A 22,883-nucleotide genomic window follows, 5' to 3' on the forward strand; every position below is an offset into this window, starting at 1 on the left:
AGTCTCATGGAAGGTGTTAGGAAGCATTCCTTCTCCAATTTGGAAGAGTTTTTGAATTGGGATTAATTCTTACATGAATATTTGGTAGGATTCCCTTTGAGACTCTCTTATCCAGAAATTCTCTTTATTGGGAAGTTTTCTGATGATTGATTGAATCTCTTACTTTTTTATAGGTTTATTGAGATTTTCTGTTCTTTCTTGAGTCAATTGTGATCATTTGTGTGTTTCTAGGAATTTCTCTACTTCTTCTAGATTATGTAGGTTGTTAGCATATGATTGTCCATAGTATTACCTATAATCACTTTAATATCTGCATTATCTAGTAATATCCCAATTATATTTTAGATTTAATAATTGACGTTCTCACTTTTTAAAAAATTTCAACTAAACGTTTGCAATTTAATTGATCTCTTCTAAGGAGCCACCTTTAGTTTCACTGGTTCTCTAAATTGTTTTTCCTTTCTCTTTTTCATTTCTTTCATCTCTAAACTTCATTATTTATTCCCTCTACCAACTTTATTTTTAGCCAATGAATTCCTTTAGTGTTCTTTTTTTCAGTAACTTTATTGCACTTTTCAGCACCTGAATTTCCATTGGTTACATTTTATACTTTCCATTAATTTATTGATAATATCTATTGTTTCATACATTGTACTCATGATTTCTTTCATACTTTTGCACTTATTTTCCCTTAAGTCTAAGAGATTATTGAAGTAGATTATTTATACTCTTGTCTAGTATTTTCAATGTCTGGTTTTTCTATGGATATTTATATTACTTAGCTTCTTAAAATATTTCCCTTTATTAGAGAAACTGTGTTTACAGAACAATCATACATTAAATACAATATTTCCATATACTAGCCTACAATCAACACCTTACAATTGTGTGAAACATTTGTTAGAATTGATGACAGCAGATTTTTATAATTGTATTAATAAGTAGACATTGGTTTACTTGAAGGTTCATTATTTGGGTAGTATTCTTCCATGTTTCTTAAAAATTATATTCTGTTACTGTTGTGGAATTTGAGAGAAGTTCAATTACTTTAGTATAGAGAGGCCAGGACTCAGGAATGATTTTGAGAAGGAAAAATGGTTTATTGACGGCCTGCCAGACTCCGGAACTTTCTGTTTGAATCCTGAGCCCTGAACAAGATTTTTTAGTCCCTTTTATACAGAGAGGAAAGGCCAAACCTATTCTATATTCCCTCCAACAGTGACAGAGACTTCCTATTTCTCCACATTCTCTCCAGGCCTTATAGTATTTTGTAATTTTTCTTCAATTATCATTCTATGAGGTGTGATATGATATCTCTTTGAGGTTTTTATTTACATTTCCCTAATGGTAGTGATATTAAACTTTTTTTCATGTGCTTTTCCACCATTTGTATTTCCTTTTTTGGCAAAAATTCTACTTAGTTCTTATGACCATTTCTAAATTGCACTGTTTGTCCTTTTACCATTTATTTGTATCATCTCTTTATATAGTAAGGAAATAAAACACTTATTGGATATGTGGTTTTCAAATATGTTCTCCTATTGATTTGGATGTCTTTTCACAATCTTTTTTTGAGATTATACAAAGTTTATATAAAAATATAGGGTATCCCTATTTATGCATTCTAAGTATCTTTAAAAATAAATATGTAAATGAATGAATAATAAATACATAAACCTATAAACTTTTGTGGTACAAACCATTGTGTAAACTGTAGTTTATGGGTAGTAGCAATGCTTCAATATATGTACATTAATTGTAACAAATGTACTACAGTAAAGAAAGATGTTAGTAGGAGAGTCACGTCCCATGCAGGGGGAATGGAATGCATTCAAATGCTGAGTTTGGCTTAGAGAGATGACACATTTGAGCAACAAAGAGGCTTTCAGGAGGTAACTCTTAGGCAATACATAATACTAGGATGTTTCACTTTCACAAATATAAGGTTCATATGTACATCCATTAATATCAAGGGCCTGGCTTAATGGTGTGGCTTCCTTCACCAGACAATCCCTGGCACTCAGGAGATTCTTGCTGTTCTATTAGAGAATGTAGGAGGACACCTCAGGATGTTAATTCAATATTCTTTCTGTTATTGTGTGGGTCTCCGTCCCCTGAGACAAAGACCTTGAACAGTTGAAACCATTTGTATGCCTTAGAGAATGTCCCACAAGAACCACTCCCCACACAAACCTCATCGCTGACACCTCCCACCAGTGATACTTTCCCTTCACAGTTGTGAACTTTCTGTGGCTCAAAACCTCTCCAAAATTGAAGCCAACAGCTGGGGTTGGTGTGTGCTCAGGAGACTTGAATCTCTGAACTATTCATGTGCAAGCCGGACCCTGAACCTCAGAATTGCAACACCTACTCTCTGGTTCATTGGACTTACCCAGGTCCATTAACCAGGAGATGAGGATGGTCAACCACAAGATCAGGTAGCTGAGAGAATCTTCAATTGCAAGCATAAGAATTCCATCCATCAGCTATGTGGGACCTAAGCCCCATCTTAATTTAGAGGGGGAGTGGATATCACCACCCTAGGGTCCTCAGGATGGAGGAATAAAATATGGATTAGATTGTATTTGCTGGTGTTCTGCTGTAAAACTATTTCACCTCTAGCAATTGAAGGAATTGTATTGGTGTGGATACAGTGGCTGTAGGAGTTGCTGGTGGTGGGGAGAAAGAAGTAGTGCCATATACCGCATTTTCAGGCCTTGGAATTGTCCTAGGTGATATTGCAGAGAGAGGTGCAAGACATGGTGTGTCGTGCTGTGACTCGCTAGGTGAACTGGAGTGAGAGTGTAAACGGCAATGTGGACCATGATCCATGCAGTGTAGCAGTACTCCGGGGTGTATTCATCAAGTGCACTGGATGGGCCATGCTGATGGAGGAGGTTGTTGATATGGGAGGAGGGGGTGGTGAGGAGTGGCGTGTATGGGAACCTCTTGAATTTTTTGAGGTGACATTTTGCATGATTCTATGTCTAATAAAAAAGACAAAAAATTGGCTAAAAAAATGAAGCCAAGAGAAAAACTAATAAAATTAATATGTAAATGAAATAGTAATGATTTTAATGTAACAAATAAAATACAAAACAATTTAAAAATTAAATAATATAAAAGCTTTTTAGACATTCTGCCTTTCATTGCTCTAAGATCTGTTGTCTTACATATATTTATAGTAAAAAATTTTTTCATACATTCCCGTAGTGTCTTCTTTTTACTATTTTGGCTCAAAGAAGCTAAAATGATTACCTTCAAAGTTTTAGAAAATATAGGGTGGGAAGCAGATGCGGTTTAAAAAATTGAGGTCCATGGTTTGATTCCTGGGGTCTCCTGGTCAAGGCAAGCTGGCCCACATGGAGAGCCGGTCTGAACAGAGATCTGGTCCATGAAGAGTGCTGGCCTGATTAGCAAGCTGGCCCAGGCATGGTGATGGTCTGTGCAACAGTGATGGCCTGCATAGAGGTGCTGGCATGCACAACACGATGGCCCAAGCAGAGAGCTGGCTCAGCAAGGTGAGGCAACAAAAAGAGACACAAAAGAGAGACAATAAGAGAGGCAGCAGACCAGGGAACTGAGGTGGTACAAGAGATTGAACACCTCTTTACCACTTTGTAAGGTCACAGGATTGGTTCCCAATGGCACCCAAAGAAAAGATGAGTGTACAGAAAAGAGCACACGCAAATAGACACAGAGAGTAGACAGCAAGGGAGGAGGGGAGAAATTAATAAAAAAAATTTAAGAAAAAATAGAAAATATAGGGGATTCCCAAATAACCCATATCCTTCCCCTTTTCCATTCTTCCTTATTAATAGCATTTTACATGATGATGGTACATTTGTTACAATTGGTGAACAAATATTGTAGCACTGCTATTAACCATAGTCAAGGGTTTACATTATGGTTTATATTTTGGAACATATAATTTTAGAGGTTTTGATTACATTTATAATGACCTTTATCAATTATTGCAAGATCATGCAGAACAATTCTAATTCCCTAAAATTTCTTTATGTTACATCTATTCTATTCTTCCCTCTACTTGCCCTCAGAACTTATAGTAACCACTAATTTCAACTTTTGAATAATAAGGTTCATAGTTACTTGCAATAATGAGGGTTTGACATATTAGCCTGTTTTCTTGTATTGGGTACTGCCTATGTTCTTGAGGAGTTTTTGTCCCTCTAATTGAGAACACAGTAGGATTCCCCAGGATGGGAGTTTGATATTACCTTGTCTATTGTGTTGGTCTCCACCCACTGAGATACTGCAGTATGACAAGATGAACACCTAATTATTCCACTGAAGCATGCTCCAGGTGTGCCCTATCCCGCATATGTCCTCACACCCAGTGTCCTACACTTGCCATATTTGCCAAAAGAACTTTCCTAACATTGTAATATTAACCACACACATGCAATTGCCCAACAGTCACCCTCACCACAGTTCCATGGATCAACCAAATCCACCTCCCTACACCCTCCCTCTTCAGAAATTGCACCATCAAGCCCATTAGCATCACTGCACCACTCTCATGCCCATCCACTGCACAACAACATCATTCGAACTTATCACATTTTTCCAAATGTCTCAATACTGAGAGTTGGCAGCTCAGCCAAGGAGCTTCCACAATGCCCCCTTCATATTCCTGCTCCTCTTGCTGTAGATGAAGGGTTCAGCATGGGGGTAACTAATGCACATATGACCGAGGCCACCAAATTTTTCCTAGAGGATGGTATGATTTCAAAGCTCAGGTAGACGCCAGTGCCTGTGCCATAGAACAGGGAGTCAACTGACAGGTGACACCCACAGGTAGAAAAGGCTTTGTATTTAACACCAGCTGAGGAAATCCTTAGAATGGAGGAGACAATCTTGGAATAAGAGAAGAGGATCCCAATGACAGGAGGAATGCCACTAACAATAGCTACAAAATACACAAGTAAATTATTGAGAAGGATGTCAGAAGAGGCGATCTTCAGGACTTCAGGAAGGACTTCTACGTTAGTGCAGAAGGACAACCTGAAGAGAGTAAAACATCTCAATCAGGACCATCATGACAGTGAGACACCAGGACCCCAGAACCATCATGACACAGGGCCAGGGCTTCATGATGACTGTTTAATGCCGGGGTGATGGATGGCAACAAAGTGGTCATTGGCCATAGCAGTAAGCAGGAAAATGTCCAGGTATCCAAATACAAAGAAAATAATATCTGGGTGAGGCAGGCTGCATGGCTGATAATTTTGTTCTGTGTCTGGATGCCCAGCAGCATTGTTGGGACGGTGGAATTGGTGAACTCAAAGTCAGCCAAGGACAGGGAGGAGAGGAAGAAGTTCATGGGCATGTGGAGGTAGGAGTCTGATATGATGGCCAAGATGACCAGCAGGTTCTCAGGGAAGGTAACCAGGTACATAGACAAGAACAGCCCAAAGAGCAGAGGCTGCAATTCCTTCTCTTCTGCAAATCTCAGGCAAAGAAAGTTTGGTACTACTGTTTGGTTTCTTGTTTCCTTGAGATGGCTACGTTTCCCAGCTTGAGGGGAAAAGAAACAAAATAATCAGTGCAAATTGACATATCCAGCATGACAGCAATACCCTAAACTCAGTAGCTCATGATGCCATGCATCTTGTCTAATAATTGGTTCTCCTTGATGACAAATGATGGTTACTTTTGCTGCCTTGCCTGGAACCCAATGCTACAATGTATTCTTAGCATTCTAAAACCTTACAGATCAATGCTGTGGGATTGGAAATTTCCCAACTCAAGGACAGATATTTCAATCATTTTCAGTGTCCTTTGTTCTATCTTTCAGTCATTTGTACATGTTACATTCTCTAGTGCCTTTGCCAACCTATGGCTAAAAAATTAACATCCTCTCTAATAACTGTTTATTTTTTGTGTTTCATTTATGTGACAGTTTTTCTGATATAAATTCAAAAGAAATGGAGACTAAACACTGTCCTCTTTTAAGATAAGAGACTCTAATGAACATTTTCCAATATACTCCAATGCTCATCAGATTAAAAATATTCTATTTAATGTGGATTCCATTAAAGATATGAATTAATTTAGAAAGATTTAACATTTTTAAGTTCATGCTCTTATTGCAATAATAGAAAAAATATATTAGATATCTAAATACCATTTCAGTAAATATCGTTGCAGTGTTTATGAATATCATGGTCATCTCTGTCTAAGAGTTGTTTAGGTTCAATATCAATAGGGTAGAGATTACTCCCTCCAATATGTCTGTGATATTTCAATTATGTTAGCAAATCTTTTGATTATTTTTGGTATTGTCATGTTAGCTTTCTGGTTTTTTTAAATCACTTTAACAATTTTTCTCAAATCCATTTTCTTTCACCAAATAACTTATAAATAACACATATTCCATACAATTACTAATAGACATTTATATTTAAATGATTTTTCCTTGGTTTAAAATTCCAGAGAATTTCAAGAATAATAGAAATGTGACACTAATCTTTCATTTTATGATTTTAAATGGAATAACCCTAGATTTTAAAATTTAATTTTCTGTTCACTATCATTTTGGATATATTAAATTATGTCACATTAACTTTAATATATTTAGTTCTCATTTACATTAGACAAGTTGTTTTAACATTATGAAAAATTGTTTGATGACATTAACTATTTAGAAGAACATAAGGTTAGACTGTATCTATTTTCAAATAAATTTCAAACAAATATGAAATAAGAGAAAATACTAGCTGTTAGAAGAAAATACAGATGAACATATAAATACTTAAATTTCTGCATCATTTCAATCTTAAAAAATCATATTTTCTGAATATAAAGTCTTTGGTAGAAATAGGAGAGAATAAGATGAAAAATTGGAAGATCATATTGAAAAACTCAAAACAAAAATATCATGCAGAAAAAGTAAAATGAAAAACCCACTCACTCAAATCTCCTAATTGTGAGAAACAGAAAGGTTACCAATTTTATGAGCAAAAACAGTATTGAATATTTACAGTTCACTTAGGAGATGCACATGAAGTCATAACTGGAAAAAATGTCATCATACTATTATTGCATGAAAATGAAATCAAAAGAAGATGTCATCTTCACTGAAGGATTTAAAAGTTCTTTTTTAAGAAAGTATTAATGCAAAATTCTACTGTGTGGGAAAAACTAACAGTCATATACTGCTACAAATAAATAATTGGTCTTCTGCTCTGAGATGGAGAATTTAAATGAGCCCACAGTTCATTTATAAGGAAACCCATATTTGCCAATACCCAAGATAAAAAAAAAAAAAAGAAAAAGTGCAACAGGCTACTCTAAATTGTTAAAAGTGATCACCTCTAATGTGTAAAGTTTGACAATGTTATTGAAAAAAGTTCCACAAAACAAATCTAGCAAAGGGGGAGCTAAAGCCCAATAGTTAAATGTCCTAGTCAAACTGTGAACTACTTGGCCATATCTGAGACACAATGACAGCAAAACTGCACTCAGCTTCCATGAATTGAACTTGATCCTGACTGACCCATAAGCCAGCTGTTCAGTATATGCAAAATGATAAGTATGCCACTGTAAGAGTCAATCATATATTATTATACTGGTAACATAACAGCAGCTCCCATGTAAACAGAGGAGTGGAGAGAACAAATGAAGCTTAAAGGAAAATTAGAGAGAGAAAGAGCAAGGAAAGGTGGAAAAGAGCATAGAATATCTCAAAATGCATAAACTGCCAATGGCTCCGCATGCCTTCTTCTTTGCAAATGGTCCTGACTCCCCCACTATGGCAAAGGATCAAGGTCCCAACATTTGTCATAGCCAGTAGGAGGTTCTGGGCATGGTGAGTGGATCTTCAGCCCAGGTGAACCTGACTGTGCATGATGGGGGTGAGTTTTGTCCCCCTTCGAGTCTTTGGTATTTGGTAGCAGTGATTCCCCTGTAATGGGCCACTGGCAAATGCATGGGAAGTGCATGGTGCTCATAGGGTTCTGGTGTCAACTGTGGAAAGGGGCAGAACCCCGCTCTTCTCTCATTGAGCACCAGTTAGGGGCAGTGTAAGCCACCCTTCAGGCATGTGAAATGCTTACAGGATCACAATGAGTCCTAGTATGAACTTCCCTCCCTGTGGCAGGATGATACTTTTGTAGTTGAATGCCCTCAAAACTGGGGTGGTTCAGATGACCACAATGGCTAAGTGAGGATTATATCTGAAACCACACAATGTTGAGTACTAGCCCCCTGTCTGCAGAGTTGCAGGAAGTATTAGGACCAATAGATTGTTGAGTTGACCCCTCATCCAGAGGGCTTCCTGGTCCCCAGGCTTTAAAGAGTAGCCTGCACAAGGATAAAATGGATACTATACCTGCTTATGTCTGGTATACAAATGGGTTCAGCAAAGGCATAGTGGTATCTTGGGTCACTGTAGGTATCTGAGTGGATAGAGTAGATATCTGATTTGAAACCAGATTTTGTCAAAGCAGCCAATGGGCTGAAGTGAGAGCCTTGTGGCTAGTTATAATGCATGAACCTCTAGAGCCCCGTTACTATGTGTACAGATATTTGGGCCATGTGCAAAGGACTAACTTTATGGCTGTCCCAGGGGGAGTGGCAAGAATGGATGATTGGTAAAAGACCTCTTTGGTGACGAAATTTGTGGTAGGACTTGTGATCAAAAGGACAAGAATGTAGCATAACTGTTAATCATGTTGCAGGGCATAAACCTCACATAAGCCCAGGAAATGTTTCTGCAGAATCTACAACAAGAACTTTTTACCATCCAAAAGATGGATGGATCACCTGGTTACATAGACACATGGGTCATGTGGTGGCTCAAATCTTCCTGCAGTTAGCCAGGTGATAGATGGAACATCCCATTAACAACTACAGATGCAATGAACACGTTAAAAGCCTGTGAGCTATATGCTAAATAATACCCATGCAGAAATAAGGTTCCCCTGAAAGGAGTTGTAAAAAAGGGGACAGACGTCCTACAGTTATGGCAGTTGGATTATAGTGGATCCCTTCCCTCTGATAAAGGATATAATTTTCTGTTCACAACTGTGGATATTAACACAAGTTCAGTTTTTGAACTTCCATTCCATACAGCCACCCAAAAAAGTACCACTGTGGCATTGAATATTTTAAGTGCCCAGTATGGGCATTCTCTTGAAGTGTGGAGGGACAGAGGAACCAATTTCACATGTTCCAAAGTGCAAATCTGGGTAAAAAATGGAGATATTGATTGGCATTTTAATGTCCCATATTGAGTGCATGCTGCAGTCATAATTGAACAGTATAATGACTTCTTAAAATACAAATTTCACATGATGTCTCCAAAGGAGCTGGCCTTGCAGGTGTGGGCTACCCACCAGTTGTGGGAAGTAGACCTTATAAATATGCAGCCATGTTGAATGGGGTAGTAGCCCCTAGACTTGGTTGTACGGGGATGTGATTTACCCTTGCATTTAATAATGAACACATAAGACTCTCTCACATTCCCTAAAGTTTTGGATGGAAATTTGGTGTTGTATGGCTCTCCTGTCTTGGGGTCTGGACAAACAGTGGTGTGGCATAGATATGATCATGGATTGTTGTAACTGAAGTCCACACTTGGAAAGCCATCCTGTTAACATATGGAGATGACGTGAAGAGGAGATTGATGATGACCTCGTAGGTTTCTAAAAGACCATCTGAGGTATGAGTTGCACTGCTTGAAAACTCAGGGGGAACTCTTCTGAGGGGAACATTTGACCTGCAAATGTGGCCCATACTATGACTCCCAGTGGAGCTCTCCCCTTTGTGATCAGTTTAAGTGTGGGGAGACAAGGTATGGAAATCCAGACCACGGCAGTCACCAGAGCCTGCCACAATTCTGTCCCAGGTTGAAAGCAGCCAATACTGTACTGTTGTGGACTCATATCTATGCCCATGTTCACAACATAACCCAGTGCTGGGTATTCACAGACTTTTCAGGAGAGGGAGCAGGCCTTCCATGGACAATTGCCATTGTGACTGAGGATAACAAGACATGCCTTCTGACAACTGGCCAATCCACACCAGAGTGGGATACAATATGAAGATAAGCAGAAGCACCACTCTAGAGATATGGACAATAACCACCCACCGTGGGTCAAGATATCTATAATGGGGGGGGGGGGCTTTCAGCTGAACATGTAACCTTAAGGGAGATAGTAACCCAGTGCATTGAAGAACATGCCAATTATTCCCAGAGAATAGCAAAATGGACCCCTGGTTTCTTTGTCATCGTACTGTAATCAATAGTCAAACTGGGTATTGTCAGAGTATCTGGTATCCATTTGGAAATGGGTTGTGTTAATTGTTCTTGATTTTGTAATTTCCTTAGTTATGCTTTGTTGTGCCTTATATTGTTGTAGTGGCCTTTGGGCCAGGGGTGCAGCCCTGTGGTTATGAGTTCCTAAGATGCCAGCCATTTACGGTGGCATGTAGGGAGCACTAGAGTCTGATTTTTTGATAGCTGCCAGGCTTATGGGGGTAAGATTGTATATCATTGTAGTTTTGATTTGCATTTCCCTAATAGCTAGTGATTGTGAGCATCTTTTCATGTGCTTTTTAGCCATTTGTATTTCTTCTTTGGAGAAGTATCTCTTCAAATTTTTCTCCCATTTTTAAAAAGGGTTTTTTGTCTTTCAATTTTTGAGATATAGGAATTCATTATATATGCAGGATATAAATCTCCTATCAGGTATATGATTACCAAATAGTTTCTCCCATTGTGTAGGCTCTCTTTTCACTTTCATAACACACTCCTTTGAGGTACAATGGGCTTTAATTTTGAAGATGTCCCATTATCTATTTGTTCTTTTGCTGCTTGTGCTTTTGGTGTGAAGTTATTGTAGCCATTTCCTGTTACAAGTTTCTGTAATACGAGCCTATTACAGATGCTTCCCTACATTGCTTTTCAAGGTCTTTATGGTCTTGGTTCTTATATTTATGTCTTAGATCTATCTTGAGTTGATTTTTGAAAAAAGTGTGAGTTGGTAATCCTCTTTCATTCTGTTACATATGATCCAGTTATTCAGGCACCTTTTGTTGACGAGGCAATTTTCTCGCAGCTGAGTGGGTTTGGTGGCCTTGTTGAACATCAGATGACTGTATATATGAGGGTCTATATCAGAACTCTCAATTTGGTTCCTTTGGACAGTGAGTCTATCCTTGTGCCAATGCCATGCTGTTTTCACTACTGTAATTTTGTAGTATGTTTTGAAGTCAGGTAGTGTGATCCCTTCAAATTCATTTTTCTTTTTAAAAATGTCTTTGACTACATGGGGCCTCTTTCCTTTCCAAATAAATTTCCTGGTTAGCTTTTCTAGTTCATTAAAGAGTGCTGTGTTGATTTTTATCAGGATTGCATACTTACATGGTTTACTATGTAAACCATGATCCATTTGGAACAGCAGTGCTCCAGAATGTATTCACCAAATGAAATGACTGTCCCACAATGATGAAATAGATTGCTGATATGGGAGGAGTGGGGTGGAGGGGATGGGGGTTATATGGTGACCTCTTATATTTTCTCTTATATTTTTTAATGTAACATTAAAAAATAAAGAAAGAAAAATAAATACAGCACTTATGATAACCTTGCAATTCAAGTTAATTGCAGATAACTATATTAAAAGGAAACTACATTAGCTGTCTGGTAACCAGCAGTATGTGGAAGGACATGGGTGTTTGTGTAGTAATAAATTATGTCTCTAAATTAGAACTCTCCACTCCAAGAGGGATTATTAGGCAGATATTTAAACTCTTCTTTACAATCATATATGAACAAATATATAGAAGAAAGCACTGAACAGGAAAGAGATAAAAATAAATGGATATTAAAGTAAATATTTAGATTGACAAATGCCTGCTCTTTAAAATTAATGATGCAATTTTGAACAAAGGCTGATATTGTTTCAGAGGGAGCAGAGAAATATATTCATCAGCAGCCCTGGAAGTATTCAAGCAAAACATAAAGGTGATATAATAAAATAATACAGAAAACGCAACACATTTCTCTATACCAGTAACCAAACTCCTTAAACATGGACATGAATCTAGCAATGTCAAGGAGAAATTTCTCATCATCAAAAATTAAAATTTGATCTCATAACTCACTGATTGAAATTTTTACTTGATCTTATTTGAGGTCATCTGGATTTTTGGCAGGTTTAGGTTCATGATCTGTCTAAACAAAGCAGATTTCTAGAGCTGAGGGTTTGACAAATGCTAAAAGAGCATTTCAGCCACTACAGAACAAATGACACTTTGCAGACGTTCCTCCAAAGCATTTGTTCAGAGCCCCCCTTATGTCTTTATTCCTCAGACTGTAGATGAAGGGGTTCAGCATAGGAGTGATCACAGTGTACATCACTGATGCTGATGCACCCGAATGTGTGTTGTGTGAAGCAGCAGAACTTAGGTACACCCCTATGCTGGTACAATAAAATAGGGAAACCACTGAGAGGTGAGATGCACAGGTGGAAAATGCTTTATACTTCCCCTGAGCTGATGAGATTGCATGTATGGAGGAAACAATCTTAGAGTAAGAGAAAAGGATCCAACAAAGGGGACCCCCTCCCATCACTCCAGCTATTAAATACATTGCTAAGTAGTTGAAAAAAGTGTCAGAACAGGCAAGTTGGACCATCTGACGAAGTTCACAGAAAAAGTGTGGGATTTCTGCATGTGTGCAAAAAGACAGCCTAATACCATTACCTCCTCTAAACAGGATTGAATAAAAGTCATGACCCAGGACCCCAGAATCATCAGGACACAGATCTGGGGGTTCATGATGGCTGTGTAGTGAAGGGGGTGACAGATGGCTACAAAGCGGTCATAGGCCATCACAGCCAGAAGGAAGTCATCCAACCCTACAAAGATCATGAAAAAGTACATCTGGGTGACGCAGCCTGTGTAGGTTATGACGCTGCTCTGTGCCTGGATGTTCACCAGCATCTTTGGGACAGTGGTGGAGGATAAACAGATGTCACAAAGGGACAGGTTAGAGAGGAAGAAATACATGGGTGTGTGGAGGTGAGAGTCAGTGATGATGACCAGGATTATGAGCAGGTTACCAAAGATGGTGACCAGGTACATGGACAGGAAGAGCCAAAAGAGGAGGGACTGCACTTCTGGATCCTCTGAAAATCCCAGGAGAAAAAAATCTGAAATTTGTGTTTTATTTCCAGGTCCCATGTGATTGATGAGACTAAGAAGAAATAGAAAAGAACATGGGTAGTTTTTATAAAACAGATAGTACTATCCAAACAGAAATATTACATTGTCTATTTCAGTCAAAAATATAATATCTAAATTATTTATATGGATCTTATCCCTTTAGTGTATTTCTAGTGTCACCTCTGATTAGGAATTCCTTCTCCCAAACTCAACTCTTTACCAAAGATTCATGCACAGTACAGATTTCCTGAGAAATTAATTCATTTGTGAATACATATTGAGTTGTAACTAAGGGGCAAGTAGAGTTGTGGCAATGAGTCCACAATGCTGTAATCAAAAAGTCCTAAACTTCTATTCTTAGAGAGAGAATATATGCAATTAAAACATAATCATCTTACAAATGAGATGATTACCCATGCTTTAAGGAAAAGAAAGCAGGCAAAAAAAAAAGTGAAATGATGGTGTTATTTTTCACTTTGTGTTCAGAAAAGTCCCATCTATGATATGAAATTTAAAGCAGCACCTAAAGGGAGAGAAGTCAGGAGCCATGACGACATTAGGGGAAGTTTGTGCCCAGTGAAGAGAACTTCTTGGGAAAAGACCTTAAAGTTCACTTTTTTCAGATGTTCAGAGTGAAATAGGAGGTCAGTGTGGAAGGAAAATGATTAAGAGGATAGAGAAGAGAGATGAATTCAGAGGATGTTTAAGAACAAGTCAGCCTTTTTGCTGCTGAATCTTTAAATTCAGGGAATCCTTTATCCATATGGTGAACTTCTCACACTTCATAATTTGGTTGCAATGCTGTCCCACCAAATGCGATGGAACTAGTCCTATTGGTTTTTGTGGAATATCCCCCAGACTCTGTATTATATACTAGCTTAGATACCCCTACTCTGAGGAATGGTCACACCCCATCAAATACACACATCACATACACACTCATGATGCACACCTTAGCATCATTGGGCTGAGTTAACATCATGCTTTTCTCACACTCAGCCACATTGATCACCCAGGAGTAAATTCAGTCCCTGCTGACAACATCAGTTTTTCTATTCCCCAAATTTTTAGAAAAGATGCTCTGAAATTCCAGCTGACAAGCCTACTGTGCACATTAAACTTGGTGCTAACCTTTGTTATGATCACTTTGTTCCCTTTATTTAAAGAAACAGTAAAATGCGCAGAGTAAAAAGAGAGGAAGGAATTAAATGTATGTCAACTAAAAGGAAAGATATTATCTCAAGCATCACATGAGAAATTGCGATGAAGGAATCCTTCCTTGGTTTTGCTGGCATTCCAAGTCTTGTTATATCCTCTTGAAGCCCAGAAAAACTAAAAAAAGAACAAAAAGAAATTCATCCAAAAGACAAAGTCAGTGATATCTTTTTACAATGACAAGAAAATTAATACCATGATCAATTCAACAGGAAAATGACCTATGGGAATAAACAAATATTTCACAATTGAAAAGATATAAGTAGTAGAAAAATGCTGGGAATTTTTACATGAAGCATTTGATGTGTTTTTAAAATTATATTAAGTGCAATGTTTAGAATCAGATATGCCTTATTTTGAATCTTAGATGCACTTTATATTAGTTGGTAATAATTGACCTTTAAAACTTTCACCTGTGTTGTGGGCATTATTGTCATCTATCCTCTGAAAACTCTTATTAGACATAATCAATGTGCAAGAAAACCTCAGCATAACTCCATCTTGTTAGTAAGGATTTGCGTATCACTGGCGATTACATGAGGTGTATTTTTCTTCTGACTCTCAAATGTCACATTCTTTCTGCATCTCTCAGACTCTATTCAGCAGCCTTATTTCAGTTCCAGTGGTTCCTTCCCAGCAAAAGTAGACTGACAACTGCTTTAGGGTGTGTAACGTATAAAGGCAACCTCTGGTCCAATGGAAAGTAAAATGCCTTCCAAATGATGGCAGAAGGTGATGCAATTTCAGAAGTAGATCTAACCTCAAAAGGCCAAAAGGCACAATGAGGAAAATGGATGAGAAATACAGGTGGAAATACACATAAAAATTGATCTATTAACTTGATGGAAGCAGAACTTTCATAGTTTGAAAAACAATGGAGTGAATATTGTTTGTTATGATGATAGACAGTCACACATTCCTCTAAATATGTCTATAAAGACATAGAAGAACTAAATGGCAAAGAGCAAAGTTGAGGGGAAACAAACTGCAGATGTTTGTTTGAATGTTTATTTTAAAAGTAAGAAAGACATATACCCTAATATACAAAGGTACAGAGTTGCACAACTAATTTGAAACGGGGGATGTAAGTGACCAAGGGAGAACATATGTAACTTGCCCTATAAAATTACTTGCAGAATGGATGTGTCATGATGATGGGAGTGAGTGTTGCTGGGGGGGGGAGGGGTGCGGTGGGGGTGGTGGGGTTGAATGGGACCTCATATTTTTTTTAATGTAATATTTTTACAAAATCAATTAAAAAAATTACTTGCAGAGGTGTAGGGGGAGGAGGCTGCCATACAGCATCTCCATCCCCATACTGGAAGGCTGTGACCAGGAAACTAGAGCCTCTTAAACCAGGAAATAGGTCATTTTCTCCAGCCCAAAACAGCAGCACTTAGGCCAAGCCACAAACTTGGCTTGGACAGAGCCATAATTGCTCCAGGCCCCTGACTGGGCAGGAGCCTACATTATTTATAAATTGTGCTTTTATGAAATAATCTATTCTAGTCAGTGGGCCTCTGGTCCTGAGGAGAGCATTGCAATGAATTAACGGGTGTGCTGCTGTGAGATTTGTGAATAATTTTGCTGTAAAGAGCTGATCTTAAAAATATATATATATTACTGAATAAAAGTTGTAATTCATATATTCCACCCATTATATAAAAATGCTATTTTACATGACAATCCAATGTGAGAATATATACCTCATGAAATGCTATTGAAAAGAAATATCTACCTCCATTGTATTAGACATCTCCCATGAATAGACACTCCCTTAAATATACCTCATCTTAAATGAAAAAAAAAAAAACATTGCCTCAATTCTCTGCACATTCTGCCACTGCTACTAGCCCATTCCCTTATTCCCACTTACCTGCAAAGTTCCTTGGACAGATATTTCCCTTTTCCTGGAACTTCTTTATCCCTGCTCTTCCTTCTTCTAACTGGACTTCAATTCCCACTTCTTAGTAATCTGTAATGTGCCCTGCATTACTGACTCAAATAGTCAATCATTTTTAATGTAAAAAAATCATTCACTAATTTAGCAGGCATGAAAACTAGTACAATGATCACTCAGCTCTGGGTCAGGCTGGAGTAGATCCTAGATGAGCTCAAGTCAAAGCTCTCAATTTCCATCCACCCTGACTCTTCGCTGCATGATCTACTGGGCTTTCTGACTCACCTGGATGGAGTCGGTAAGGTCTTTCTGCAGAAGTCCAAATTCCTGCCTGGGTGGTTGGTTAAGGAGATTGAGGCTGTATCCCTATAAAGACAGCAGAAGAGAGTCAGGCATTAGTCCCCAAACCAGACTTGGGACCGCAAAGAAATATCCATATGCCATCCAGCCTGACTGTACATAAGATAACTGAGTACAGCAGAGGAGATATTTACAGTTTCTCTATATTTGTTCATTAGGAATCTGTTCTTCTTGTTGATCCAACCTTGAATAGTCATTTCCCTGTGGGACACTGAACTGGACAGAGAGAATGTTTTTCTTATTAATTCTCTGTTCTCCAAACACCAGATTATGAGTCAGGGGAATTCAGGTTTTATTCTCTTCCAAGAACTTTCCTCTTTCCCACACTTCTAAACTGGTAGCAGTTTTCCTCAACCATTGACTTTAAAATGATCAAAATTAACACTGAGGGACTCGTGCCCTACATCTCTTGACTTTCCAAAGCACTGACATTCAGTGTGGATACAGTCCATCCTGAGTTACTCTCAGAAAAGTGCTATTCTCTTCAAGAAAGTAAATATCTGTGTTCATTTGACATAAAATCATGGTTGCTAAAACACTTTAATTGATAATGCTATTCCAAATCAATCAAGAATATTATGTGTGTAATACAAGTGAAGACCTATAAAGTAGTCCTTCATCTGTTAAAAGATTGCTGATTATAGGAACTATATTGAGAGATTTTTAGATACCATATACCTTATAGTGAATGTCTCAATTTCCTTCATATATGTTAAGGATGCTCAAATAATTGAATTAATAGATCAAGTATAATTCATTTCAGTAAAGACAGAAAAGAAAACTGATATGTATATATTTTAATTTTTATTATAGAAACATAGATACAAATCAAAAATTTGCATTTTATAGTTTACTGGTAAAAATGCAATCACAATATTGCACTGTCAACAAGATAAATTATCTAAAGTTTATATCACCTCAAACAGAATATCTGAAAGTTTTTTTGGAGGTTATATTATATTTAATTGAAAAGAACTTCCAAATTTTGCCACTGTTAATATATGTTCTATCCTTTCTCATTAAAACCTTCAGGAAATCCAAAGTGCTGCTATTAAAAGTAGGTTTTGTTTTTCTTGAATTGTCTAAAACATGTCAGTTTGAATTAGCCTTCAGATTTTCAGGCCAAAAATATATGGAAATAAGAGTACGCAGAATATGTTTTAACACGTTTACAAAAAGTTTCTTTGCAGTTATAACAGAAATACCTTTAACTTTCAGACACCAAAAAATCAAACACCCTAAATAAATTAGAGGTATGATGGGCCTAGGTACTACTTAGTAAAAGAACCGTCTCATCAATCAGTTTTCACACCAAATTCTAAAGAGTATTCAAAAGGCTTTTGCATCTTCTAATTGCCAAACAGTATAGTCATGTGGTTGAAGAAACCACCACATTTTCTAAAATAATAAAGTATTGTAATGGCTTGGAAAGTATGTTTTACTTTTCATCTCATATTTAAGTGCCCACACATAATTCTGTTACTTCTCTGAAATGACATGTTTCATGCAATAGTTTTCAATTAATGTTGAAAAAATACATGATCATTTTAATCACATTTAATGGCTTAATGATTTTTGGATTAGCCATTTATTCAGTAATATAGATGGCATATGGTCCTATACAAAAAATGATCTGATATTTCCTGTGTAATTCTACCCATTAGTAATACTTAAACCAAAAATCTGACACGTATTATAGTTATAGTACCAAGTTTCCCTGTGATTTGATAAACAAAAAATATTAACACAATGTAAAGCTTTTTTCCTTTTCCATCAATCCTTCTAGCTTTCCACCCTCCTTCCTTCCTTCCCACTTCTTTCTCTGCCTTTTTTTAAAAGCAGTTTAATGACTTGGGAGTTGGTTATTACAATACAGTGAGCCTAAGGGGAAAAGTACAAAATGACACATCACCAATGCACTCATCTCTTATGGTTACAGCTATGACTATTACTAATTCATGTGTTACTAATCACTTTTCTATAGAACATAAATAAAAGCCATTAATTTGAATTTGACATATATATTCAATACATACACAATCTTAGGCAAAATAATTTTCATAATATTTAAACTTTCAAAGATTGGAAACTAAATATCTGTGCTGATTTGTGTTTTAACGTAGAACAAAAACACAACATTCAACTAGGGAATGATAGATTTACCCTGCTGATAAATCTCTCCATGTGAACAATGTCGCCCCCTCATCATACTACCACAGGCTAAATAATCAATGTCTTGAGAGGGTTCAATATGAGAAAAATGTCAGTCACAGATTTAAGACCTTAATTTGAAAGGAATTAAGGAGAAAGCAAATCGAAAGTTGAGACTTCATCTCTGTTTTCAAATAAATGGTCTTAGTTTTTCTAATATAAATTATAGAAAAATTTATATTAGTTCATTATAAATATATTTAACCCACTCATTTTTGCAGGTTTCATGTAAAGTCCACACCTTGGTTTACACAATGTCTGTGAGAAGAGGTCAGTAGACTTCACTTAATTATGACATCATCCATTCAAATCCTTAGCACAATGCCTCGCTGTTCAGAGCAGAGCATGCCTGGATATAGGACATGGTGGCTGATGGGTATGGGGAAAGGCAGGAAGAGATGAGAGGTGGAGACGTCTTTGGGACATGGAGCTGCCCTGGATGGTGCTTCAGAGGCAATCACCGGACATTGTATATCCTCACAGGGCCCACTGGATGGAATAGGGGAAAGTATGGGCCATGATGTGGACCATTGACTATGAGGTGCGGAGGTGCCCAAAGATGTACTTACCAAATCCAATGGATGTGTCATGATGATGGGAGGGAGTGTTGCTGGGGTGGGGGAGAGGTGGGGTGGGGGGGTGGGGTTGAATGGGACCTCACATATATATTTTTAATGTAATATTATTACAAAGTCAATAAAATAAAATAAATAAATAAATATATAAATTATTTCATTTTTAAAAATTAAAAAAAAATTAAGTTTCAAAACCTCGGAGATTTTTGCTACACTCATACATTCTTTAACATCTTATTTATTAGCAAACGTCAGCAAACCAGCTTTCTTATTCCTTCATGTTCTAACATGTTATACAGTTCTTCACTAGATACAGAAATCCTTTCTCTACACTGTACACAAAAACTATTACAAACTGTTAGTACAGTACAGATTCCAGGAAAAATGAAGAGATTGTTGGCGACCAATATGCCACATAAGGAAACACGTATTATTAACCAGATGCTCTTCTACTTCCTATTGTAGGGGATGTATGCACAACGTCATCCCCAGAAACTTGGAAAGGACAGTAGTTTTCCCTGCACTATCCAGCCCAACGATTTGAACTTTGTGTTTCCGGTGATTGAATAGTCTCCATGCTATTCTCTTCCATTCTTGGACTGACTCTCCTCCATCCAACTGGGTTGCCTGCAGTCCTGGGTTCAGGCTAAGGGACAGGTCCAGCCCCTGCCTCTCCTGCTGCTGCTTCCACACTATCCGCTGGTCAGATTCCCTGGAGCCCAGAAGGAGGCCAAAACCCCGGCGGCCCTGCCTCCTTCGAGGCCCCGCCTTGCTGCCCTGGTGCTCCCCTGGCTCAGACATCTCTGCAGAGCCACGTGGGAGCCTCCTCCCCCAGTTCCTCTCAGGCAGGTGCGGTGGCCGCAATCCCTCGGGTTGGGAGCAAATATAAAACTTTCCAGCAATAATTTTCCAATCCCTGTGCCTCAGTTTCTTAGTAAACTGTAATCTATAATTTTTTCTTTATGAATTTGCTTACTCTAAGCATTTCACATCAACAGAATCATAAAATATTTCTCCTTTGTATCTGTATTGTTTGAGCCACCATGAGGTCTTTGAGGTTTATCCATACAGGAGAATGTCTCAGATCTTCATTCCTTTTTATTTCCAAGCAATGTTATTGTGGTGAAATTCACGTACCATAAAAGTACCCATTTTAAAATGAACACTTCCGTGACATTTAGTACATTCACAATCTTGTTCAAACACTTCATTTATACAGTTCCAAAAGGTCATTATCTTGGAAAGAACCCCTAGACCCATTAAGCATTCACTCCCCATTCCCTCTTCTCCCCAGACCTGATAACTACCAATCTGCATTTTGACTCTATGGATTTGGTGATTCTTAATACTTCATATAAAAAGAATAATATCCTATCTGTCCCTTTATGTCTGGCTTCCTTCACTTAGCATAGTGTGCCCAGGATTCATCAACTTTCTAGCACTTTTCTGTACTTCATCCCTAATGACTACTGATATTGAGCATCTTTCATGTGCGTATTGCCGTTTGTCTATCTTCTTTGAAAATATATTTGAGTCCTTTGCCCATTTTTAAATTGCATCATTTGTCTTCTGCTGAGTTCTAAGAATTTTGTGTCTAATCTGGATATTAAACCCTTATCAATTATATGTTTTCCAAATGAATTTCTCCTTAAAATTACATGTAAATGTATGTAAATAAATGTCTGAGTATGCATTTTATATTTATCTTTTGAATTGATGAGATGTACAGATGTACACCTTTATGGAAACTCATTTATAAAGATACATTCTGATGTTATGAGAATGAAATCAACTCCAAGATTCCCCCTCTTCATCTGTGTCATTTTACTTGAGTCATATCTAATTGCTTAAATTTTCCCACTCATCCCATTGTGTATTTCCTTATTTGAAAACTATATATCATTGCATCTTTGTAGCTGTAATGTCTACTAATGATGATGGTATGACATTCATTTTGAGGTAGTATTTGTTGAATGGAAAGGGCAAATGGACTGGAATGGTAAGTATACAGTTGTGGCTGGACATGAAAACAAATTTATTGAATGAGGGAAAGCCTATCACCTGGAAAAGTACTTCAAAATCATTGATGAAAAATGAGAGCACAGCCTATTGTTAACACCGTTTAAGCCTTCTATACTTATTATCTCATTTAATTTTTTGTAACTTTGATGTGGTTAGTATCATTTTTCCTTTGTTACAGTTGAGGAATTAAGGACATTCAGAAACCAGGCAACTAGCACAAAAGTCACTGAGATAGTGAAGGGGCAGAGGAGGGATTCAAATCAAGCCTGTCTAAAGTGAGGACGCTCCCTTAGGCATCATCTTGCACTACAGTAGCAGAGCATGATAGTAGTAATTGTTAACCCTCAAAGAGTCCAGGAGTTGTTTTGATTTAAACTCCTACTTCTGGACAGATGCTCCCCAAACAACGACTGTTTGGTCTCTGGTTCATGCAACCCCAAAAGCAAACATTTTCCATATTTTACCATAACTTCACCACCTCTGAGAATTTGTAATATACTCGTCAAATAATTATTGAATAATTAGATTACCTGGATATTTCACTTTCACTTTCATTGATTGTTAATGAAGTTGAGGATATTTTTACATTTATAAGTTAGTTATAGTTTTGCTGCCTGAATCATTGGTTCACATCCTTTGATTCTTTAAATTTTGAGTACATTTTATTCTTTACAACCTTTTTACTTTTTTAGTTCACAAGATGTAGGCTTACAGAAATATCATTTTAAAAATGGAGCATTCCCATATACCACCATATTGTGGATACATTAATTTACTGTGGAACCTTTGTTGCAATTGATTAAAGAATATTAAAATTGAGCTAATTATAGCCCATACTTTACATTAAACATATTTCTTACATTTTTACATGTATATTGTTAAATTATGAATATAAAATATGTTCTGAAGATTCTCCGTGCCTTTTCTTTTATGGAGTATTTTCTTCATATTGTTTTTACATTCAGGTCTTCCTGGGCTTACGTCCATCATTTATGTGCTCAAATGTGTCCTTTTGCTTTATTTTCATCGCAATTTATGCTCAGGGAGTTACTCTACATTTCCTTCTATAAGTCTTATGTTATTATTAATCTTACCTCAAATTTCAATTTATGCAACTGACATTAAGATATGAATTTAATTTTAATTCCTTCCATCAAATGATCAATTATAAAAGTAACATTTTAAAAAAACTATTAAAGTATATTTTTCATACATGAACATACATAAACAATAAGTGTATATTTAAACTTGTGAACTTACAAAACAAACCTGCAAAATATCACACAGAATTCTCATACATCAACCCACCACCTACACTTTGTATAATTGTGAAACATTTATTACAATTTATGAAAGAATATTTTCTCAATCTAAGTACTAATGATAGTGTGTACCTTACGTTTGGT

At 37.1% G+C, this 22,883-nt stretch overlaps 1 pseudogene; it reads right to left on the reverse strand.

Annotated features, from left to right (window-relative positions):
* Positions 1–4,646: 4,646 nt before the first annotated feature.
* LOC101424015 (olfactory receptor 7A10-like) lies at positions 4,647–20,256 on the reverse strand (annotated as a pseudogene).
* Positions 20,257–22,883: the final 2,627 nt, after the last annotated feature.

This window comes from Dasypus novemcinctus, chromosome 30 (genome assembly GCF_030445035.2).
Source record: "Dasypus novemcinctus isolate mDasNov1 chromosome 30, mDasNov1.1.hap2, whole genome shotgun sequence".
NCBI classification, from domain to species: Eukaryota; Metazoa; Chordata; class Mammalia; order Cingulata; family Dasypodidae; genus Dasypus; species Dasypus novemcinctus.